At 43.4% G+C, this 24,094-nt stretch overlaps 15 non-coding genes across 15 annotated transcripts; all 15 read left to right on the top strand.

The window, feature by feature from the left end:
* The first annotated feature begins 846 nt into the window (after positions 1–846).
* On the top strand, positions 847–929 carry TRNAL-AAG (transfer RNA leucine (anticodon AAG)). The gene has a single exon. It is a non-coding gene; the product is annotated as a tRNA-Leu (tRNA).
* A 2,011-nt stretch (positions 930–2,940) lies between these two features.
* Positions 2,941–3,023, top strand: TRNAL-AAG (transfer RNA leucine (anticodon AAG)). Its single transcript has one exon. It is a non-coding gene; the product is annotated as a tRNA-Leu (tRNA).
* Positions 3,024–4,766: 1,743 nt separating this feature from the next.
* Positions 4,767–4,849, top strand: TRNAL-CAG (transfer RNA leucine (anticodon CAG)). The gene has a single exon. It is a non-coding gene; the product is annotated as a tRNA-Leu (tRNA).
* Positions 4,850–5,038: 189 nt separating this feature from the next.
* TRNAL-AAG (transfer RNA leucine (anticodon AAG)) lies at positions 5,039–5,121 on the top strand. Its single transcript has one exon. It is a non-coding gene; the product is annotated as a tRNA-Leu (tRNA).
* A 1,025-nt stretch (positions 5,122–6,146) lies between these two features.
* Positions 6,147–6,229, top strand: TRNAL-UAG (transfer RNA leucine (anticodon UAG)). Its single transcript has one exon. It is a non-coding gene; the product is annotated as a tRNA-Leu (tRNA).
* A 5,921-nt stretch (positions 6,230–12,150) lies between these two features.
* On the top strand, positions 12,151–12,233 carry TRNAL-AAG (transfer RNA leucine (anticodon AAG)). The gene has a single exon. It is a non-coding gene; the product is annotated as a tRNA-Leu (tRNA).
* Positions 12,234–14,244: 2,011 nt separating this feature from the next.
* TRNAL-AAG (transfer RNA leucine (anticodon AAG)) lies at positions 14,245–14,327 on the top strand. Its single transcript has one exon. It is a non-coding gene; the product is annotated as a tRNA-Leu (tRNA).
* A 1,743-nt stretch (positions 14,328–16,070) lies between these two features.
* On the top strand, positions 16,071–16,153 carry TRNAL-CAG (transfer RNA leucine (anticodon CAG)). The gene has a single exon. It is a non-coding gene; the product is annotated as a tRNA-Leu (tRNA).
* A 189-nt stretch (positions 16,154–16,342) lies between these two features.
* Positions 16,343–16,425, top strand: TRNAL-AAG (transfer RNA leucine (anticodon AAG)). The gene has a single exon. It is a non-coding gene; the product is annotated as a tRNA-Leu (tRNA).
* A 1,025-nt stretch (positions 16,426–17,450) lies between these two features.
* On the top strand, positions 17,451–17,533 carry TRNAL-UAG (transfer RNA leucine (anticodon UAG)). The gene has a single exon. It is a non-coding gene; the product is annotated as a tRNA-Leu (tRNA).
* A 632-nt stretch (positions 17,534–18,165) lies between these two features.
* Positions 18,166–18,248, top strand: TRNAL-CAG (transfer RNA leucine (anticodon CAG)). The gene has a single exon. It is a non-coding gene; the product is annotated as a tRNA-Leu (tRNA).
* A 188-nt stretch (positions 18,249–18,436) lies between these two features.
* On the top strand, positions 18,437–18,519 carry TRNAL-AAG (transfer RNA leucine (anticodon AAG)). The gene has a single exon. It is a non-coding gene; the product is annotated as a tRNA-Leu (tRNA).
* Positions 18,520–21,641: 3,122 nt separating this feature from the next.
* Positions 21,642–21,725, top strand: TRNAL-UAG (transfer RNA leucine (anticodon UAG)). Its single transcript has one exon. It is a non-coding gene; the product is annotated as a tRNA-Leu (tRNA).
* A 632-nt stretch (positions 21,726–22,357) lies between these two features.
* TRNAL-CAG (transfer RNA leucine (anticodon CAG)) lies at positions 22,358–22,440 on the top strand. Its single transcript has one exon. It is a non-coding gene; the product is annotated as a tRNA-Leu (tRNA).
* Positions 22,441–23,738: 1,298 nt separating this feature from the next.
* Positions 23,739–23,821, top strand: TRNAL-UAG (transfer RNA leucine (anticodon UAG)). The gene has a single exon. It is a non-coding gene; the product is annotated as a tRNA-Leu (tRNA).
* Positions 23,822–24,094: the final 273 nt, after the last annotated feature.

Here is a 24,094-nt window from a genome sequence, read left to right as displayed (position 1 = left end):
TTTTTAGTAGAACAGGCACACGGCAAAGAATAAAAGGAAAGTGCTAGTGGGGCCAAGTTCTTTTTAACCTAATAGGTCCTACAATTCATACTCAGGAGGGTAGGCCCTATCACGTAGTTGGGTCATTCACATCACTACACGGAGTTTGTTTTCTTTAGCACACTTTTTTGATCCCCTTTACTTTTACGGTTGGCAACTGCTGATGATCATATAGTGGGGAGTCAAGCGAGTACCAGTTTGACACATCCTCCATGGTGGTTGCTCCCGTGAGGCGTTGCCAACCCCCCTCCCCCTATTTTTCACCAGAGAAGGGTTGAGGGACGGCGAAGCACAGCACCAGGGACTAATAGGCACACACATTAATGGCACTAGGAATGTTTTGATAAAGGTAAATGTGACAATAGACACTGAAACCAGGAGTAGGAGTAATCACACCCACTTCTAGGATTATCTCAATTTACAGAAAGAAAGGGATAGTTCACCTTGCAATAAGGTCAGGCACATTGATCAGACATGCCTTTTCGGTACCAAACTTGCATGGCTGTCTGGCTTGTGGAAGGTGCTGCAAATGCAAGTCAGGATGGCCGAGTGGTCTAAGGCGCTGCGTTCAGGTCGCAGTCTCTTCTGGAGGCGTGGGTTCAAATCTCACTTCTGAGAAACCTGTGTTTAATCTTCTTTTTTCTTGAGGGAGAAAATCAGATCATTTCCCTCACATGGGCTTATATGGTTGTCTTTTTGGAAAAGTGCAGTGAGTTTTTTTCTTGCTATAGCCACTTATGGCCTAAGATGTGTGTTTTTTTTGTTCACACTATCTTTCTCACTATGTAGATGGACAAGCAACATGTGGTCAGGATGGCCGAGTGGTCTAAGGCGCTGCGTTAAGGCCGCAGTCTCTCCTGGAGGCGTGGGTTCGAATCTCACTTCTGACAAAACTTTAAGTCCATTTTGTCTCTGCGTTCCTTCAGAATCTCAGCTAAAAATTGGCAGTGCATATAATATCTGAATAAGTACCAAACTTCAGTTTCAACTGCAAATGAATTTGCCCAATTCTGTCTTCAAGCTCTTATAATATTCTTCTAGCACTCGTGGTGTTTTATGTGTTTTTTGGGGGCTGCCTAAAAAATCCCTTTTATTGAAGAAATGGCTTACATCCAGTCTTGTGATATTTTTGGTTTCCAATAAGTAGATTTTTAATTTTATGTAACCTCATTTTCTAATGATCCATTCAAGAGATGTTTCCACTATGAAATGAAGAGCAAGGGGAAAGAGCACAAATGATAGAGTGAGTGAGTGAGATGGGGTGTTGAGGAAGGAGAAAATGAAACAAAGACAGAGTGAGTGAACGGCAGGTAGGCATAGAAGAGGAGACTAGAAGTGAAGGTGACTTGCTTTTCCCTGCTCTTGACCTCCCACCCATCTCAAACCAATCACAAACATACCTTCTATGCAAAGTTGGTATGCAGAACTTCACTCCTCAGCCAGTGAGGGTGAGTCCCAAGCCAGGGGCTAGAGAGCAAAAGAATGGATGTGCTCAGACGTTCCTTGCTAGGGACAGTTGATCTGTAACAAGGCTTGCTCTCTTGTTTCCAGCAAGGATCTAGAAATTCTGCATGAATGTGCAAGGCACATTGCCAGCATAAATTTGCATAAACTGCCCCACCTTCTGCCTTCCTACTTCCTGAGCAGTAGTTGTTTGTGTATAGAGAGAAAGGTCGCAGGCAAGGTAATTTTGTGAGTAGGATACAGAACCCTAAATAGCTGGTGAGAGGTATAAGTTATTCTAAAAGCATAAAAACAGTACACCTGTGAAATGAAATGCTTTCATATGTGATCTTCTGTGTTTATTGTCCTGTGCAAAAAGTTGCACCTTGTGTTTGAAGGTTGAGATTATTTCAAGCTTGCATGGACGCAGAAATTTCTGAGTGACTTTTATACATTTCTTAGGACTCTTCACTGTCAGGATGGCCGAGTGGTCTAAGGCGCTGTGTTTAGGCCGCAGTCTCCTCTGAAGGCGTGGGGTCGAATCCCACTTCTGAAATGACTTTTGGAGATATAATCTTCTTCATCAGGATAACATCTGATGGAAGTTGCTTCTGTTCGTCTTCACCTGGGACGTTATTCTGTCCTCGTCTAGTCAAGAGAGCTTGATTTTCTCATATATTTCTGTTGTACAAAGTCTTGCTGATAAAGTGCAATCCTTACCAAATGAGCTTATGACCCATGTAAGAGCTCATCTAGAAGAGTCATTCTCTTGTATTCCCTGGCCAGACAGGCCATACACATTTGGAAGAATGCCAAGCACCTGATAGACAGCTGGACTCCAGCACACTTACAGCAATTTCCTCAGGGCAGTGATCAGGGTCTACTTAGATTTGTGAATTCCACCCTATGTTGTGACATTGAGATCCCTTGTTGAATTTGCTTTAGTCAGCCAAGATGTGGCTATTGACTCAATTTCAAAGCAGCTTTGGGCCGTTCAAGTGGCTGGTGAATAGCACTTTCTCTTTGTACTCATTAAAGGTCTAAAGAGTTCTTCATAGGTACTGCTCTGTATGGATTGTTCAAAGATCTGTTGGAAATGCTTATAATGGGATAAATAAATTGAGGGCATGCCTTTTCGGTACCCCACTTGCATGGCTGTCTGGCTTGTGGAAGGTGCTGCAAATGCAAGTCAGGATGGCCCAGTGGTCTAAGGCGCTGCGTTCAGGTTGAGTCTCTTCTGGAGGCGTGGGTTCAAATCCCACTTCTGACAAACCTGTGTTTAATCTTTTTTTTTCTTGAGGGAGAAAATCAGATCATTTCCCTCACATGGGCTTATATGGTTGTCTTTTTGGAAAAGTGCAGTGAGTTTTTTTCTTGCTATAGCCACTCATGGCCTAAGATGTGTGTTTTTTTGTTCACACTATCTTTCTCACTATGTAGATGAACAAGCAACATGTGGTCAGGATGGCCGAGTGGTCTAAGGCGCTGCGTTAAGGCCGCAGTCTCTCCTGGAGGCGTGGGTTCGAATCCCACTTCTGACAAAACTTTAAGTTCATTTTGACACTGCGTTCCTTCAGAATCTCAGCTAAAAATTGGCAGTGCATATAATATCTGAATAAGTACCAAACTTCAGTTTCAACTGCAAATGAATTTGCCCAATTCTGTCTTCAAGCTCGTATAATATTCTTCTAGCACTAGTGGTGTTTTATGTGTTTTTTGGGGGGTGCCTAAAAAATCCCTTTTATTGAAGAAATGGCTTACATTCAGTCTTGTGATATTTTTGGTTTCCAATAAGTAGATTTTTAATTTTATGTAACCTCATTTTCTAATGATCCATTCAAGAGATGTTTCCACTATGAAATGAAGAGCAAGGGGAAAGAGCACAAATGATAGAGCCAGTGAGTGAGATGGGGTGTTGAGGAAGGAGAGAATGAAATAAAGACAGAGTGAGTGAACGGCAGGTAGGCATAGAAGAGGAGACTAGAAGTGAAGGTGACTTGCTTTTCCCTGCTCTTGACCTCCCACCCATCTCAAACCAATCACAAACATACCTTCTATGCAACGTTGGTATGCAGAACTTCACTCCTCAGCCAGTGAGGGTGAGTCCCAAGCCAGGGGCTAGAGAGCAAAAGAATGGATGTACTCAGACGTTCCTTGCTAGGGACAGTTGATCTGAAACAAGGCCTGCTCTCTTGTTTCCAGCAAGGATCTAGAAATTCTGCATGAATCTGCAAGGCACATTGACAGCATAAATTTGCATAAACTGCCCCACCTTCTGCCTTCCTACTTCCTGAGCAATAGTTGTTTGTGTATAAAGAGAGAGGTCGCAGGCAAGATAATTTTGTGAGTAGGATACAGAACCCTAAATAGCTGGTGAGAGGTATAAGTTATTCTAAAAGCATTAAAAAAAGTACACCTGTGAAATGAAATGCTTTCATATGTGATCTTCTGTGTTTATTGTCCTGTGCAAAAAGTTGCACCTTGTGTTTGAAGGTTGAAATTATTTCAAGCTTGCATGGACGCAGAAATTTCTGAGTGACTTTTATACATTTCTTAGGACTCTTCACTGTCAGGATGGCCGAGTGGTCTAAGGCACTGTGTTTAGGCTGCAGTCTCCTCTGGAGGTGTGGGTTCGAAATCCCACTTCTGAAATGACTTTTGGAGATATAATCTTCTTCATCAGGATAACATCTGATGGAAGTTGCATCTGTTCGTCTTCACCTGGGACGTTATTCCGTCCTCGTCTAGTCAAGAGAGCTTGGGTTTCTCATATATTTCTGTTGTACAAAGTCTTGCTGATAAAGTGCAATCCTTACCAAATGAGCTTAGGACCCATGTAAGAGCTCATCTAGAAGAGTCATGCTCTTGTATTCCCTGGCCAGACAGGCCATGCAAATTTGGAAGAACGCCAAGCACCTGGTAGACAGCTGTACTCCAGCACACTTACAGCAATGTCCTCAGGGCTGTGATCAGGGGCTGCTTAGATTTGTGTATTCCACCCTATGTTGTGACATTGAGCTCCCTTGTTGAATTTGCTTTAGTCAGCCAAGATGTGGCTGTTGACTCAATTTCAAAGCAGCTTTGCGCCGTTCAAGTGGCTGGTGAATAGCACTTTCTCTTTGTACGCTTTAAAGGTCTAAAGAGTTCTTCATAGGTACTGCTCTGTATGGATTGTTCAAAGATCTGTTGGAAATGCTTATAATGGGATAAATAAATTGAGGGCATGCCTTTTCGGTACCAAACTTGCATGGCTGTCTGGCTTGTGGAAGGTGCTGCAAATGCAAGTCAGGATGGCCGAGTGGTCTAAGGCGCTGCGTTCAGGTCGCAGTTTCTTCTGGAGGCGTGGGTTCAAATCCCACTTCTGACAAACCTGTGTTTAATCTTCTTTTTTCTTGAGGGAGAAAATCAGATCATTTCCCTCACATGGGCTTATATGGTTGTCTTTTTGGAAAAGTGCAGTGAGTTTTTTTCTTGCTATAGCCACTCATGGCCTAAGATGTGTGTTTTTTTTGTTCACACTATCTTTCTCACTATGTAGATGAACAAGCAACATGTGGTCAGGATGGCCGAGTGGTCTAAGGCGCTGCGTTAAGGCCGCAGTCTCTCCTGGAGGCGTGGGTTCGAATCTCACTTCTGACAAAACTTTAAGTCCATTTTGTCTCTGCGTTCCTTCAGAATCTCAGCTAAAAATTGGCAGTGCATATAATATCTGAATAAGTACCAAACTTCAGTTTCAACTGCAAATGAATTTGCCCAATTCTGTCTTCAAGCTCTTATAATATTCTTCTAGCACTAGTGGTGTTTTATGTGTTTTTTGGGGGTGCCTAAAAAATCCCTTTTATTGAAGAAATGGCTTACATTCAGTCTTGTGATATTTTTGGTTTCCAATAAGTAGATTTTTAATTTTATGTAACCTCATTTTCTAATGATCCATTCAAGAGATGTTTCCACTATGAAATGAAGAGCAAGGGGAAAGAGCACAAATGATAGAGCGAGTGAGTGAGATGGGGTGTTGAGGAAGGAGAGAATGAAACAAAGACAGAGTGAGTGAACGGCAGGTAGGCATAGAAGAGGAGACTAGAAGTGAAAGTGACTTGCTTTTCCCTGCTCTTGACCTCCCACCCATCTCAAACCAATCACAAACATACCTTCTATCTAACGTTGGTATGCAGAACTTCACTCCTCAGCCAGTGAGGGTGAGTCCCAAGCCAGGGGCTAGAGAGCAAAAGAATGGATGTGCTCAGACGTTCCTTGCTAGGGACAGTTGATCTGAAACAAGGCCTGCTCTCTTGTTTCCAGCAAGGATCTAGAAATTCTGCATGAATCTGCAAGGCACATTGACAGCATACATTTTCATAAACTGCCCCACCTTCTGCCTTCCTACTTCCTGAGCAGTAGTTGTTTGTGTATAAAGAGAGAGGTCGCAGGCAAGGTAATTTTGTGAGTAGGATACAGAACCCTAAATAGCTGGTGAGAGGTATAAGTTATTCTAAAAGCATAAAAACAGTACACCTGTGAAATGAAATGCTTTCATATGTGATCTTCTGTGTTTATTGTCCTGTGCAAAAAGTTGCACCTTGTGTTTGAAGGTTGAAATTATTTCAAGCTTGCATGGACGCAGAAATTTCTGAGTGACTTTTATACATTTCTTAGGACTCTCCACTGTCAGGATGGCTGAGTGGTCTAAGGCGCTGTGTTTAGGCCGCAGTCTCCTCTGGAGGCGTGGGTTCGAATCCCACTTCTGACATGACTTTTGGAGATATAATCTTCTTCATCAGGATAACATCTGATGGAAGTTGCATCTGTTCGTCTTCACCTGGGACGTTATTCCGTCCTCGTCTAGTCAAGAGAGCTTGGGTTTCTCATATATTTCTGTTGTACAAAGTCTTGCTGATAAAGTGCAATCCTTATCAAATGAGCTTAGGACCCATGTAAGAGCTCATCTAGAAGAGTCATGCTCTTGTATTCCCTGGCCAGACAGGCCATGCAAATTTGGAAGAATGCCAAGCACCTGGTAGACAGCTGTACTCCAGCACACTTACAGCAATGTCCTCAGGGCTGTGATCAGGGGCTGCTTAGATTTGCCTATACCACCCTATGTTGTGACATTGAGCTCCCTTGTTGAATTTGCTTTAGTCAGCCAAGATGTGGCTGTTGACTCAATTTCAAAGCAGCTTTGCGCCGTTCAATTGGCTGGTGAATAGCACTTTCTCTTTGTACGCTTTAAAGGTCTAAAGAGTTCTTCATAGGTACTGCTCTGTATGGATTGTTCAAAGATCTGTTGGAAATGCTTATAATGGGATAAATAAATTGAGGGCATGCCTTTTCGGTTCAGTGGGGGGCAGCCTGTACCTAGTCCGCATCCCCCTAGGTTCCTTTGTTGTTTAGAGTAGTTTGTACGGCAGCTTAGCCGTGAGGACCACAGGACTTTTTATATGTATGAAAATTAGGTTGTAAAACAAGATACGGATGGGCAAGTAGGATTTTTCCACACAGTCCGTTTTTAAAGGTCAGTGACTCGGGTGGGTGTTCACACGCCACTCCTTCAAACGCAGAATGGCTCAATTTTGCTTGGCATTCACAGATGATCACATCACATCAATCTTGTCAGGTCCATCGTTACTGCCAGACACTCCACTGGGAGGTACAAACCAAGTGCGAGATGAATGGGAAAAACTATCTGCATTAAGGAAACGTCAGATCAGGATAGCTCTGCATGGAGCACTGATGACAGAGTACTTAAGAGCGGGGGCAGCACCGGCCAGTCTTCTAGTCAGACTGGAACCCAAGATTTTTCTGGAGGATAAGCAGTTCCGGGTGGACTGGAGCTACATAGCTAACAAGTGTACCCGGGACTGGCTTATCCTCATTATCAACACTGCAAAACGACTTAGTGAAGAGTTGCTCACAGAGATACTGGATCTAGAAACTACCATAAAAAACGATACAACAATTCTAGACGCTAAGGACCAGCTTAATAAGATACAAACTGACTTGGGCGAGTACCAGGCCTACATGGTGAATCAAAAGATCAAGGGATTGAAGCGCAATCTAGAAAGGTTCAGCCATGGGTGGGCCTTCCCCTATACAGAAGACGAGTACTACCAACAAGCCGCCAACCAGAATGTAGGAAATCAAAGAGGCAGGGCAGGCAGACCGCAACAGAGGAGAACTCCCAACCACTGGGCCTTTGATAACACCAGCAGTGAAGAGGATGAACAAACGGCTCCTCATCAACAGAGCAACACACGAGTCAGGTTCAACCCAGATACCAATACCGATCAGGACTTGGGAGCCATGTTCAGGGCTTTTTTAGATCAGTGTCCCCACAACCAGAGAGGAGGGAACACGAGAGGCAGAGGAAGAGGACGAGCACGACACATTCCAAACACCACTCGACCTATGAACTCACCCAGAATCACCCGCAGCAGAGGGCGAACGATGATATAAATGCGGAAACCAACATAGTGGTGAATCTTTCAGACCAGCCACTTACTAAGGAAGAGATGAGAGTCTTAAACAAAGGCTTGGGGTTTGTCCCCACCCCACGACATGATAGTTTCCAGCTGAGAGGAGAACTTAATGGGGCACTGCGCAAGATCAAACTCTATAAGTTTTTTGAAGGTAAGGATCAAACATCGGTGCCTGAATCTTTCAGCACAGACCCACGTCGGCCGTCTACCTTTACCCCTGCGAGTCACCAAGTGGGACCCGAGGTCACGGTCTTTGAGCAAAAAGTCCTCAAAGAGATCACAGAACTTGAACAGAAACAACCCGTGCGGACCCACAGCAACATGTCCCAAACGGATTGGCAAGCCATCAAATCACTACAGAGCAACAGCTCGATCACAATTAAACCGGCGGATAAGGGGGGAGCCGTGGTGGTGATGAACACCACGGACTACGAGGCAGAGATCACCAGACTGTTGAGTGTGAGAGAACATTACCATCCTCTTGCTCGTGACCCCACTGAAGAATTAAAAACAACTATCCAGCAACTTGTTACCACGGCAAAAGAGAAGAAATGGATAACGGCAAAAGAGGCAGAATTCCTGATAAATCCATCACCCAGGGTTCCGGCATTTTATATAGTGCCAAAAATCCACAAGGCCCAAAGACCCCCCCCCTGGTCGCCCGATAGTATCGGGTATTTACTCGAGCCATTATCACAGTTTGCAGATTTCTTTCTACGCGAATGCGTAGTTACACAGCAGTCCTATGTGCAGGACACAACAGACATCTTACGGTACCTGGAAACTATCACTTACAACCCGGAGGAGCAGTTCTTGGTGACAATAGACATAGAGTCACTGTACACCAACATACCCCAGGAGGCGACGCTGGTGGCAGCAGCTCGTGCCCTGGGGCAATGTGAATGGTTTTACGACACAGCACCATCGTTCGTACTTCAATGCATAGAACTGGCTCTCACCCGCAATTTCTTTATGCACAGAGATCAACTGTACCTCCAGATATCGGGGACCTCGATGGGGGCCACATTTGCCCCAAGCCTGGCGTGCATTTACGTCGGGCAGTTTGAGAACAACTACATCCACCATGTCTCCAATCTCTTCCAGAGGAACATTGTCCTCTGGAAGAGATATATCGATGACATTCTGTGCATCTGGAGGGGAACCGCGGATGAGCTGACTCAATTTCTCACATGGCTCAACAACCTGGATCAGTGTCTCCGGTTCACCTAGAATATTGATCGACATAAGGCGACTTATCTGGACTTGGACATATATGCTACAGACAATACACTGACAACAACGGTCCACCAGAAGCCCACCGACAAAAATTCACTACTGCACTATAACTCTTTTCATCCGAGAGCCCTCCGCGACAACCTCCCGGTAGGACAGTTCATGAGGTACCGAAGAAACTGCTCTACTACAGCCAACTATTTAGAGCAGTCAGAAGATCTAGCAACAAAATTAACTAATCGGGCATACCCCACCAAAATAGTGAAGCAAGCACGGAAACGGGCATTAAATACCCCCAGAGAGTCCCTACTTACCAAGCACATTCGAGAAAAGAAAGAATGTATACCAGTTGTCACCACCTTTGGCCCCCATTCCACTAAGATCCGACAAATTATCAAAAAACATTGGCACATACTAGACACCAGTTTGAAGCCAATGCCACAACCGAGGTTTGCCTTCAAAAGATCTTCAAGCCTGAGAGACCGCCTGGTCCACTCACGTGCAGCTCCGGTGATGAAACAAACCAACATTCCACCAGGACACTACCCGTGTGGTAGCTGTACAGTTTGTGTATTGACCAGTAAAGTGAAATCATTTACCAGAACTAGCGGAAAGGAGTGGCACCTAAACACTTACAGTAATTGTAACACCTCCAATGTAATTTACAGACTTACGTGTCCATGCAATCTACATTACATTGGATTAACATCCAGAAAAATAAAGATCAGAATACAGGAGCACCTCAGTACTTTGAAATCGGCAAAATTAACAACGAAACTGGTACAACATTTCGTGACCCATCATCATCAACCTAGGGATCTACGGTGGATGGTAATCGAAACAGTGCGAGGGGATCAATACAACATGGACAACATTCTACATAGAAAGGAAGCCCGCTGGATCTATGAAGAATGTACAGATGACCGGGGGCTGAACGATACTATTGAATGGTATAAATTTCGGTGAACTAGAGAATGTCAGAGAAACCGTGAAATCATGACACATTGTGAGGACACAAAGAAAATAGATTCAAGGGGACATAAGCATAACCTATGTTCATGTGCAGCATAGTGTTAGACATCATCTTATGCGACCCAACATCAGATGGCTCTTAGTAGCACAACAGAAAGTAATGCAACAGCCTATCTAATTAACAAAGGCAATGCGCTAATAATAATACATCTAGAAGCACAAACAAGACAGAATTAACAGAGTCTATCGTGTGGAATAATAACATACATAAATATATGCCAGATCCTCAAACACAAACGAGCTAGATCTGGCTATAAAATATATGTTTATACACATTGAGGTGACACATATCACGACCACAGACCCTCTCCAAGATGGCCGATCCGCCAACACATCTTTCTAGGTCACCTCCACGCATAGTATCAACCACGTGACCCGGAAGCGCGGCTGCGGGCGTGTTCAAAATACAAACGCCAGGCCGGGGAACGCGAGCGAGAAGGGTGAGCGGAGGCCACATCAGCTTGCACATACGGTAAGGCATACAGGCAGTAGGTATGACGGTCACTAGAAAAGAAAAGAAAGCTAGCGCGACTGGTTACTACCTGGGGCATAAGTGTGAGGAATGTCCGCTTGGGCAGTTAACCCACGAACAACAAGGGAAGGTGACCAATGTATATATATGGGCGAGCATAGCCGGTAAATACAGTGATCTGGACAGCTAGATCGTGAAACAGGATGAAAACACTGTTAGTGGAGAAAATCACTTAAGAGCAAAATAGGAAACAACTAAGCATAAATCATTTGGTTTTTAGATATCGACCTAAGGGCGAACACGTAAACCCGCTTATGGATAAAGGGGGTTCTTTTAACAGCCATTTCTTCTACGGGAGCCTGGTATGCACAACTACACAAGGCTACCTGGTAACGTATAATGAGGTTCTGTAGGAGTGGTGCTGGAACACTCCATTCTCCGAGTCACAATTGACCAAATTGCCATAGATGTGTGTGTTACATTTTATTTCCATGTGTGCATATAGGTACAATAAAGGGAGAAAATTGATGACATGTGCAAGAAGTACGCAGATCCCAACACAACCCTGATGAAATCGCCGGTAATGTATAAAAAGGCGATGAAACATGTTGGTTTTTAGTAGAACAGGCACACGGCAAAGAATAAAAGGAAAGTGCTAGTGGGGCCAAGTTCTTTTTAACCTAATAGGTCCTACAATTCATACTCAGGAGGGTAGGCCCTATCACGTAGTTGGGTCATTCACATCACTACACGGAGTTTGTTTTCTTTAGCACACTTTTTTGATCCCCTTTACTTTTACGGTTGGCAACTGCTGATGATCATATAGTGGGGAGTCAAGCGAGTACCAGTTTGACACATCCTCCATGGTGGTTGCTCCCGTGAGGCGTTGCCAACCCCCCTCCCCCTATTTTTCACCAGAGAAGGGTTGAGGGACGGCGAAGCACAGCACCAGGGACTAATAGGCACACACATTAATGGCACTAGGAATGTTTTGATAAAGGTAAATGTGACAATAGACACTGAAACCAGGAGTAGGAGTAATCACACCCACTTCTAGGATTATCTCAATTTACAGAAAGAAAGGGATAGTTCACCTTGCAATAAGGTCAGGCACATTGATCAGACATGCCTTTTCGGTACCAAACTTGCATGGCTGTCTGGCTTGTGGAAGGTGCTGCAAATGCAAGTCAGGATGGCCGAGTGGTCTAAGGCGCTGCGTTCAGGTCGCAGTCTCTTCTGGAGGCGTGGGTTCAAATCTCACTTCTGAGAAACCTGTGTTTAATCTTCTTTTTTCTTGAGGGAGAAAATCAGATCATTTCCCTCACATGGGCTTATATGGTTGTCTTTTTGGAAAAGTGCAGTGAGTTTTTTTCTTGCTATAGCCACTTATGGCCTAAGATGTGTGTTTTTTTTGTTCACACTATCTTTCTCACTATGTAGATGGACAAGCAACATGTGGTCAGGATGGCCGAGTGGTCTAAGGCGCTGCGTTAAGGCCGCAGTCTCTCCTGGAGACGTGGGTTCGAATCTCACTTCTGACAAAACTTTAAGTCCATTTTGTCTCTGCGTTCCTTCAGAATCTCAGCTAAAAATTGGCAGTGCATATAATATCTGAATAAGTACCAAACTTCAGTTTCAACTGCAAATGAATTTGCCCAATTCTGTCTTCAAGCTCTTATAATATTCTTCTAGCACTCGTGGTGTTTTATGTGTTTTTTGGGGGCTGCCTAAAAAATCCCTTTTATTGAAGAAATGGCTTACATCCAGTCTTGTGATATTTTTGGTTTCCAATAAGTAGATTTTTAATTTTATGTAACCTCATTTTCTAATGATCCATTCAAGAGATGTTTCCACTATGAAATGAAGAGCAAGGGGAAAGAGCACAAATGATAGAGTGAGTGAGTGAGATGGGGTGTTGAGGAAGGAGAAAATGAAACAAAGACAGAGTGAGTGAACGGCAGGTAGGCATAGAAGAGGAGACTAGAAGTGAAGGTGACTTGCTTTTCCCTGCTCTTGACCTCCCACCCATCTCAAACCAATCACAAACATACCTTCTATGCAAAGTTGGTATGCAGAACTTCACTCCTCAGCCAGTGAGGGTGAGTCCCAAGCCAGGGGCTAGAGAGCAAAAGAATGGATGTGCTCAGACGTTCCTTGCTAGGGACAGTTGATCTGTAACAAGGCTTGCTCTCTTGTTTCCAGCAAGGATCTAGAAATTCTGCATGAATGTGCAAGGCACATTGCCAGCATAAATTTGCATAAACTGCCCCACCTTCTGCCTTCCTACTTCCTGAGCAGTAGTTGTTTGTGTATAGAGAGAAAGGTCGCAGGCAAGGTAATTTTGTGAGTAGGATACAGAACCCTAAATAGCTGGTGAGAGGTATAAGTTATTCTAAAAGCATAAAAACAGTACACCTGTGAAATGAAATGCTTTCATATGTGATCTTCTGTGTTTATTGTCCTGTGCAAAAAGTTGCACCTTGTGTTTGAAGGTTGAGATTATTTCAAGCTTGCATGGACGCAGAAATTTCTGAGTGACTTTTATACATTTCTTAGGACTCTTCACTGTCAGGATGGCCGAGTGGTCTAAGGCGCTGTGTTTAGGCCGCAGTCTCCTCTGAAGGCGTGGGGTCGAATCCCACTTCTGAAATGACTTTTGGAGATATAATCTTCTTCATCAGGATAACATCTGATGGAAGTTGCTTCTGTTCGTCTTCACCTGGGACGTTATTCTGTCCTCGTCTAGTCAAGAGAGCTTGATTTTCTCATATATTTCTGTTGTACAAAGTCTTGCTGATAAAGTGCAATCCTTACCAAATGAGCTTATGACCCATGTAAGAGCTCATCTAGAAGAGTCATTCTCTTGTATTCCCTGGCCAGACAGGCCATACACATTTGGAAGAATGCCAAGCACCTGATAGACAGCTGGACTCCAGCACACTTACAGCAATTTCCTCAGGGCAGTGATCAGGGTCTACTTAGATTTGTGAATTCCACCCTATATTGTGACATTGAGATCCCTTGTTGAATTTGCTTTAGTCAGCCAAGATGTGGCTATTGACTCAATTTCAAAGCAGCTTTGGGCCGTTCAAGTGGCTGGTGAATAGCACTTTCTCTTTGTACTCATTAAAGGTCTAAAGAGTTCTTCATAGGTACTGCTCTGTATGGATTGTTCAAAGATCTGTTGGAAATGCTTATAATGGGATAAATAAATTGAGGGCATGCCTTTTCGGTACCCCACTTGCATGGCTGTCTGGCTTGTGGAAGGTGCTGCAAATGCAAGTCAGGATGGCCCAGTGGTCTAAGGCGCTGCGTTCAGGTTGAGTCTCTTCTGGAGGCGTGGGTTCAAATCCCACTTCTGACAAACCTGTGTTTAATCTTTTTTTTTCTTGAGGGAGAAAATCAGATCATTTCCCTCACATGGGCTTATATGGTTGTCTTTTTGGAAAAGTGCAGTGAGTTTTTTTCTTGCTATAGCCACTCATGGCCTAAGATGTGTGTTTTTTTGTTCACACTATCTTTCTCACTATGTAGATGAACAAGCAACATGTGGTCAGGATGGCCGAGTGGTCTAAGGCGCTGCGTTAAGGCCGCAGTCTCTCCTGGAGGCGTGGGTTCGAATCCCACTTCTGACAAAACTTTAAGTTCATTTTGACACTGCGTTCCTTCAGAATCTCAGCTAAAAATTGGCAGTGCATATAATATCTGAATAAGTACCAAACTTCAGTTTCAACTGCAAATGAATTTGCCCAATTCTGTCTTCAAGCTCGTATAATATTCTTCTAGCACTAGTGGTGTTTTATGTGTTTTTTGGGGGGTGCCTAAAAAATCCCTTTTATTGAAGAAATGGCTTACATTCAGTCTTGTGATATTTTTGGTTTCCAATAAGTAGATTTTTAATTTTATGTAACCTCATTTTCTAATGATCCATTCAAGAGATGTTTCCACTATGAAATGAAGAGCAAGGGGAAAGAGCACAAATGATAGAGCCAGTGAGTGAGATGGGGTGTTGAGGAAGGAGAGAATGAAATAAAGACAGAGTGAGTGAACGGCAGGTAGGCATAGAAGAGGAGACTAGAAGTGAAGGTGACTTGCTTTTCCCTGCTCTTGACCTCCCACCCATCTCAAACCAATCACAAACATACCTTCTATGCAACGTTGGTATGCAGAACTTCACTCCTCAGCCAGTGAGGGTGAGTCCCAAGCCAGGGGCTAGAGAGCAAAAGAATGGATGTACTCAGACGTTCCTTGCTAGGGACAGTTGATCTGAAACAAGGCCTGCTCTCTTGTTTCCAGCAAGGATCTAGAAATTCTGCATGAATCTGCAAGGCACATTGACAGCATAAATTTGCATAAACTGCCCCACCTTCTGCCTTCCTACTTCCTGAGCAATAGTTGTTTGTGTATAAAGAGAGAGGTCGCAGGCAAGATAATTTTGTGAGTAGGATACAGAACCCTAAATAGCTGGTGAGAGGTATAAGTTATTCTAAAAGCATTAAAAAAAGTACACCTGTGAAATGAAATGCTTTCATATGTGATCTTCTGTGTTTATTGTCCTGTGCAAAAAGTTGCACCTTGTGTTTGAAGGTTGAAATTATTTCAAGCTTGCATGGACGCAGAAATTTCTGAGTGACTTTTATACATTTCTTAGGACTCTTCACTGTCAGGATGGCCGAGTGGTCTAAGGCACTGTGTTTAGGCTGCAGTCTCCTCTGGAGGTGTGGGTTCGAAATCCCACTTCTGAAATGACTTTTGGAGATATAATCTTCTTCATCAGGATAACATCTGATGGAAGTTGCATCTGTTCGTCTTCACCTGGGACGTTATTCCGTCCTCGTCTAGTCAAGAGAGCTTGGGTTTCTCATATATTTCTGTTGTACAAAGTCTTGCTGATAAAGTGCAATCCTTACCAAATGAGCTTAGGACCCATGTAAGAGCTCATCTAGAAGAGTCATGCTCTTGTATTCCCTGGCCAGACAGGCCATGCAAATTTGGAAGAATGCCAAGCACCTGGTAGACAGCTGTACTCCAGCACACTTACAGCAATGTCCTCAGGGCTGTGATCAGGGGCTGCTTAGATTTGTGTATTCCACCCTATGTTGTGACATTGAGCTCCCTTGTTGAATTTGCTTTAGTCAGCCAAGATGTGGCTGTTGACTCAATTTCAAAGCAGCTTTGCGCCGTTCAAGTGGCTGGTGAATAGCACTTTCTCTTTGTACGCTTTAAAGGTCTAAAGAGTGCTTCATAGGTACTGCTCTGTATGGATTGTTCAAAGATCTGTTGGAAATGCTTATAATGGGATAAATAAATTGAGGGCATGCCTTTTCGGTACCAAACTTGCATGGCTGTCTGGCTTGTGGAAGGTGCTGCAAATGCAAGTCAGGATGGCCGAGTGGTCTAAGGCGCTGCGTTCAGGTCGCAGTCTCTTCTGGAGGCGTGGGTTCAAATCCCACTTCTGACAAACCTGTGTTTAATCTTCTTTTTTCTTGAGGGAGAAAATCAGATCATTTCCCTCACATGGGCTTATATGGTTGTCTTTTTGGAAAAGTGCAGTGAGTTTTTTTCTTGCTATAGCCACTCATGGCCTAAGATGTGTGTTTTTTTTGTTCACACTATCTTTCTCACTATGTAGATGAACAAGCAACATGTGGTCAGGATGGCCGAGTGGTCTAAGGCGCTGCGTTAAGGCCGCAGTCTCTCCTGGAGGCGTGGGTTCGAATCTCACTTCTGACAAAACTTTAAGTCCATTTTGTCTCTGCGTTCCTTCAGAATCTCAGCTAAAAATTGGCAGTGCATATAATATCTGAATAAGTACCAAACTTCAGTTTCAACTGCAAATGAATTTGCCCAATTCTGTCTTCAAGCTCTTATAATATTCTTCTAGCACTAGTGGTGTTTTATATGTTTTTTGGGGGTGCCTAAAAAATCCCTTTTATTGAAGAAATGGCTTACATTCAGTCTTGTGATATTTTTGGTTTCCAATAAGTAGATTTTTAATTTTATGTAACCTCATTTTCTAATGATCCATTCAAGAGATGTTTCCACTATGAAATGAAGAGCAAGGGGAAAGAGCACAAATGATAGAGCGAGTGAGTGAGATGGGGTGTTGAGGAAGGAGAGAATGAAACAAAGACAGAGTGAGTGAACGGCAGGTAGGCATAGAAGAGGAGACTAGAAGTGAAAGTGACTTGCTTTTCCCTGCTCTTGACCTCCCACCCATCTCAAACCAATCACAAACATACCTTCTATGCAACGTTGGTATGCAGAACTTCACTCCTCAGCCAGTGAGGGTGAGTCCCAAGCCAGGGGCTAGAGAGCAAAAGAATGGATGTGCTCAGACGTTCCTTGCTAGGGACAGTTGATCTGAAACAAGGCCTGCTCTCTTGTTTCCAGCAAGGATCTAGAAATTCTGCATGAATCTGCAAGGCACATTGACAGCATACATTTTCATAAACTGCCCCACCTTCTGCCTTCCTACTTCCTGAGCAGTAGTTGTTTGTGTATAAAGAGAGAGGTCGCAGGCAAGGTAATTTTGTGAGTAGGATACAGAACCCTAAATAGCTGGTGAGAGGTATAAGTTATTCTAAAAGCATAAAAACAGTACACCTGTGAAATGAAATGCTTTCATATGTGATCTTCTGTGTTTATTGTCCTGTGCAAAAAGTTGCACCTTGTGTTTGAAGGTTGAAATTATTTCAAGCTTGCATGGACGCAGAAATTTCTGAGTGACTTTTATACATTTCTTAGGACTCTCCACTGTCAGGATGGCTGAGTGGTCTAAGGCGCTGTGTTTAGGCCGCAGTCTCCTCTGGAGGCGTGGGTTCGAATCCCACTTCTGACATGACTTTTGGAGATATAATCTTCTTCATCAGGATAACATCTGATGGAAGTTGCATCTGTTCGTCTTCACCTGGGACGTTATTCCGTCCTCGTCTAGTCAAGAGAGCTTGGGTTTCTCATATATTTCTGTTGTACAAAGTCTTGCTGATAAAGTGCAATCCTTATCAAATGAGCTTAGGACCCATGTAAGAGCTCATCTAGAAGAGTCATGCTCTTGTATTCCCTGGCCAGACAGGCCATGCAAATTTGGAAGAATGCCAAGCACCTGGTAGACAGCTGTACTCCAGCACACTTACAGCAATGTCCTCAGGGCTGTGATCAGGGGCTGCTTAGATTTGCCTATACCACCCTATGTTGTGACATTGAGCTCCCTTGTTGAATTTGCTTTAGTCAGCCAAGATGTGGCTGTTGACTCAATTTCAAAGCAGCTTTGCGCCGTTCAATTGGCTGGTGAATAGCACTTTCTCTTTGTACGCTTTAAAGGTCTAAAGAGTTCTTCATAGGTACTGCTCTGTATGGATTGTTCAAAGATCTGTTGGAAATGCTTATAATGGGATAAATAAATTGAGGGCATGCCTTTTCGGTACCAAACTTGCATGGCTGTCTGGCTTGTGGAAGGTGCTGCAAATGCAAGTCAGGATGGCCGAGTGGTCTAAGGCGCTGCGTTCAGGTCGCAGTCTCTTCTGGAGGCGTGGGTTCAAATCTCACTTCTGACAAACCTGTGTTTAATCTTCTTTTTTCTTGAGGGAGAAAATCAGATCATTTCCCTCACATGGGCTTATATGGTTGTCTTTTTGGAAAAGTGCAGTGAGTTTTTTTCTTGCTATAGCCACTCATGGCCTAAGATGTGTGTTTTTTTGTTCACACTATCTTTCTCACTATGTAGATGAACAAGCAACATGTGGTCAGGATGGCCGAGTGGTCTAAGGCACTGCATTAAGGCCGCAGTCTCTCCTGGAGGCGTGGGTTCGAATCCCACTTCTGACAAAACTTTAAGTCCATTTTGTCTCTGCGTTCCTTCAGAATCTCAGCTAAAAATTGGCAGTGCATATAATATCTGAATAAGTACCAAACTTCAGTTTCAACTGCAAATGAATTTGCCCAATTCTGTCTTCAAGCTCGTATAATATTCTTCTAGCACTAGTGGTGTTTTATGTGTTTTTTGGGGGGTGCCTAAAAAATCCCTTTTATTGAAGAAATGGCTTACATTCAGTCTTGTGATATTTTTGGTTTCCAATAAGTAGATTTTTAATTTTATGTAAACTCATTTTCTAATGATCCATTCAAGAGATGTTTCCACTATGAAATGAAGAGCAAGGGGAAAGAGCACAAATGATAGAGCGAGTGAGTGAGATGGGGTGTTGAGGAAGGAGAAAATGAAACAAAGACAGAGTGAGTGAACGGCAGGTAGGCATAGAAGAGGAGACTAGAAGTGAAAGTGACTTGCTTTTCCCTGCTCTTGACCTCCCACCCATCTCAAACCAATCACAAACATACCTTCTATGCAAAGTTGGTATGCAGAACTTCACTCCTCAGCCAGTGAGGGTGAGTCCCAAGCCAGGGGCTAGAGAGCAAAAGAATGGATGTGCTCAGACGTTCCTTGCTAGGGACAGTTGATCTGAAACAAGGCCTGCTCTCTTGTTTCCAGCAAGGATCTAGAAATTCTGCATGAATGTGCAAGGCACATTGCCAGCATAAATTTGCATAAACTGCCCCACCTTCTGCCTTCCTACTTCCTGAGCAGTAGTTGTTTGTGTATAGAGAGAAAGGTCGCAGGCAAGGTAATTTTGTGAGTAGGATACAGAACCCTAAATAGCTGGTGAGAGGTATAAGTTATTCTAAAAGCATAAAAACAGTACACCTGTGAAATGAAATGCTTTCATATGTGATCTTCTGTGTTTATTGTCCTGTGCAAAAAGTTGCACCTTGTGTTTGAAGGTTGAAATTATTTCAAGCTTGCATGGACGCAGAAATTTCTGAGTGACTTTTATACATTTCTTAGGACTCTTCACTGTCAGGATGGCCGAGTGGTCTAAGGCGCTGTGTTTAGGCTGCAGTCTCCTCTGAAGGCGTGGGTTCGAATCCCACTTCTGAAATCACTTTTGGAGATATAATCTTCTTCATCAGGATAACATCTGATGGAAGTTGCTTCTGTTCGTCTTCACCTGGGACGTTATTCTGTCCTCGTCTAGTCAAGAGAGCTTGAGTTTCTCATATATTTCTGTTGTACAAAGTCTTGCTGATAAAGTGCAATCCTTACCAGATAAGCTTATGACCCATGTAAGAGCTCATCTAGAAGAGTAATTCTCTTGTATTCCCTGGCCAGACAGGCCATACACATTTGGAAGAATGCCAAGCACCTGGTAGACAGCTGGACTCCAGCACACTTACAGCAATTTCCTCAGGGCAGTGATCAGGGGCTACTTAGATTTGCGAATTCCACCCTATGTTGTGACATTGAGATCCCTTGTTGAATTTGCTTTAGTCAGCCAAGATGTGGCTATTGACTCAATTTCAAAGCAGCTTTGGGCCGTTCAAGTGGCTGGTGAATAGCACTTTCTCTTTGTACTCATTAAAGGTCTAAAGAGTTCTTCATAGGTACTGCTCTGTATGGATTGTTCAAAGATCTGTTGGAAATGCTTATAATGGGATAAATAAATTGAGGGCATGCCTTTTCGGTACCCCACTTGCATGGCTGTCTGGCTTGTGGAAGGTGCTGCAAATGCAAGTCAGGATGGCCCAGTGGTCTAAGGCGCTGCGTTCAGGTCGCAGTCTCTTCTGGAGGCGTGGGTTCAAATCCCACTTCAGACAAACCTGTGTTTAATCTCCTTTTTTCTTGAGGGAGAAAATCAGATCATTTCCCTCACATGGGCTTATATGGTTGTCTTTTTGGAAAAGTGCAGTGAGTTTTTTTCTTGCTATAGCCACTCATGGCCTAAGATGTGTGTTTTTTTGTTCACACTATCTTTCTCACTATGTAGATGAACAAGCAACATGTGGTCAGGATGACCGAGTGGTCTAAGGCACTGCATTAAGGCCGCAGTCTCTCCTGGAGGCGTGGGTTCCAAACCCACTTCTGACAAAACTTTAAGTCCATTTTGTCTCTGCGTTCCTTCAGAATCTCAGCTAAAAATTGGCAGTGCATATAATATCTGAATAAGTACCAAACTTCAGTTTCAACTGCAAATGAATTTGCCCAATTCTGTCTTCAAGCTCGTATAATATTCTTCTAGCACTAGTGGTGTTTTATGTGTTTTTTGGGGGGTGCCTAAAAAATCCCTTTTATTGAAGAAATGGCTTACATTCAGTCTTGTGATATTTTTGGTTTCCAATAAGTAGATTTTTAATTTTATGTAACCTCATTTTCTAATGATCCATTCAAGAGATGTTTCCACTATGAAATGAAGAGCAAGGGGAAAGAGCACAAATGATAGAGCCAGTGAGTGAGATGGGGTGTTGAGGAAGGAGAGAATGAAACAAAGACAGAGTGAGTGAACGGCAGGTAGGCATAGAAGAGGAGACTAGAAGTGAAGGTGACTTGCTTTTCCCTGCTCTTGACCTCCCACCCATCTCAAACCAATCACAAACATACCTTCTATGCAACGTTGGTATGCAGAACTTCACTCCTCAGCCAGTGAGGGTGAGTCCCAAGCCAGGGGCTAGAGAGCAAAAGAATGGATGTACTCAGACGTTCCTTGCTAGGGACAGTTGATCTGAAACAAGGCCTGCTCTCTTGTTTCCAGCAAGGATCTAGAAATTCTGCATGAATCTGCAAGGCACATTGACAGCATAAATTTGCATAAACTGCCCCACCTTCTGCCTTCCTACTTCCTGAGCAATAGTTGTTTGTGTATAAAGAGAGAGGTCGCAGGCAAGATAATTTTGTGAGTAGGATACAGAACCCTAAATAGCTGGTGAGAGGTATAAGTTATTCTAAAAGCATTAAAAAAAGTACACCTGTGAAATGAAATGCTTTCATATGTGATCTTCTGTGTTTATTGTCCTGTGCAAAAAGTTGCACCTTGTGTTTGAAGGTTGAAATTATTTCAAGCTTGCATGGACGCAGAAATTTCTGAGTGACTTTTATACATTTCTTAGGACTCTTCACTGTCAGGATGGCCGAGTGGTCTAAGGCACTGTGTTTAGGCTGCAGTCTCCTCTGGAGGCGTGGGTTCGAAATCCCACTTCTGACATGACTTTTGGAGATATAATCTTCTTCATCAGGATAACATCTGATGGAAGTTGCATCTGTTCGTCTTCACCTGGGACGTTATTCCGTCCTCGTCTAGTCAAGAGAGCTTGGGTTTCTCATATATTTCTGTTGTACAAAGTCTTGCTGATAAAGTGCAATCCTTACCAAATGAGCTTAGGACCCATGTAAGAGCTCATCTAGAAGAGTCATGCTCTTGTATTCCCTGGCCAGACAGGCCATGCAAATTTGGAAGAATGCCAAGCACCTGGTAGACAGCTGTACTCCAGCACACTTACAGCAATGTCCTCAGGGCTGTGATCAGGGGCTGCTTAGATTTGTGTATTCCACCCTATGTTGTGACATTGAGCTCCCTTGTTGAATTTGCTTTAGTCAGCCAAGATGTGGCTGTTGACTCAATTTCAAAGCAGCTTTGCGCCGTTCAAGTGGCTGGTGAATAGCACTTTCTCTTTGTACGCTTTAAAGGTCTAAAGAGTTCTTCATAGGTACTGCTCTGTATGGATTGTTCAAAGATCTGTTGGAAATGCTTATAATGGGATAAATAAATTGAGGGCATGCCTTTTCGGTACCAAACTTGCATGGCTGTCTGGCTTGTGGAAGGTGCTGCAAATGCAAGTCAGGATGGCCGAGTGGTCTAAGGCGCTGCGTTCAGGTCGCAGTCTCTTCTGGAGGCGTGGGTTCAAATCCCACTTCTGACAAACCTGTGTTTAATCTTCTTTTTTCTTGAGGGAGAAAATCAGATCATTTCCCTCACATGGGCTTATATGGTTGTCTTTTTGGAAAAGTGCAGTGAGTTTTTTTCTTGCTATAGCCACTCATGGCCTAAGATGTGTGTTTTTTTTGTTCACACTATCTTTCTCACTATGTAGATGAACAAGCAACATGTGGTCAGGATGGCCGAGTGGCCTAAGGCGCTGCGTTAAGGCCGCAGTCTCTCCTTGAGGCGTGGGTTCGAATCTCACTTCTGACAAAACTTTAAGTCCATTTTGTCTCTGCGTTCCTTCAGAATCTCAGCTAAAAATTGGCAGTGCATATAATATCTGAATAAGTACCAAACTTCAGTTTCAACTGCAAATGAATTTGCCCAATTCTGTCTTCAAGCTCTTATAATATTCTTCTAGCACTAGTGGTGTTTTATGTGTTTTTTGGGGGTGACTAAAAAAATCCCTTTTATTGAAGAAATGGCTTACATTCAGTCTTGTGATATTTTTGGTTTCCAATAAGTAGATTTTTAATTTTATGTAACCTCATTTTCTAATGATCCATTCAAGAGATGTTTCCACTATGAAATGAAGAGCAAGGGGAAAGAGCACAAATGATAGAGCGAGTGAGTGAGATGGGGTGTTGAGGAAGGAGAGAATGAAACAAAGACAGAGTGAGTGAACGGCAGGTAGGCATAGAAGAGGAGACTAGAAGTGAAAGTGACTTGCTTTTCCCTGCTCTTGACCTCCCACCCATCTCAAACCAATCACAAACATACCTTCTATGCAACGTTGGTATGCAGAACTTCACTCCTCAGCCAGTGAGGGTGAGTCCCAAGCCAGGGGCTAGAGAGCAAAAGAATGGATGTGCTCAGACGTTCCTTGCTAGGGACAGTTGATCTGAAACAAGGCCTGCTCTCTTGTTTCCAGCAAGGATCTAGAAATTCTGCATGAATCTGCAAGGCACATTGACAGCATACATTTTCATAAACTGCCCCACCTTCTGCCTTCCTACTTCCTGAGCAGTAGTTGTTTGTGTATAAAGAGAGAGGTCGCAGGCAAGGTAATTTTGTGAGTAGGATACAGAACCCTAAATAGCTGGTGAGAGGTATAAGTTATTCTAAAAGCATAAAAACAGTACACCTGTGAAATGAAATGCTTTCATATGTGATCTTCTGTGTTTATTGTCCTGTGCAAAAAGTTGCACCTTGTGTTTGAAGGTTGAAATTATTTCAAGCTTGCATGGACGCAGAAATTTCTGAGTGACTTTTATACATTTCTTAGGACTCTCCACTGTCAGGATGGCTGAGTGGTCTAAGGCGCTGTGTTTAGGCTGCAGTCTCCTCTGGAGGCGTGGGTTCGAATCCCACTTCTGACATGACTTTTGGAGATATAATCTTCTTCATCAGGATAACATCTGATGGAAGTTGCATCTGTTCGTCTTCACCTGGGACGTTATTCCGTCCTCGTCTAGTCAAGAGAGCTTGGGTTTCTCATATATTTCTGTTGTACAAAGTCTTGCTGATAAAGTGCAATCCTTATCAAATGAGCTTAGGACCCATGTAAGAGCTCATCTAGAAGAGTCATGCTCTTGTATTCCCTGGCCAGACAGGCCATGCAAATTTGGAAGAATGCCAAGCACCTGGTAGAC

This window comes from Lissotriton helveticus, chromosome 8, assembly GCF_964261635.1.
Source record: "Lissotriton helveticus chromosome 8, aLisHel1.1, whole genome shotgun sequence".
NCBI classification, from domain to species: domain Eukaryota; kingdom Metazoa; phylum Chordata; class Amphibia; order Caudata; family Salamandridae; genus Lissotriton; species Lissotriton helveticus.
The sequence above is the reverse complement of the archived record's forward strand: the minus strand, read 5'-3'. Positions and strand labels throughout refer to the sequence as shown.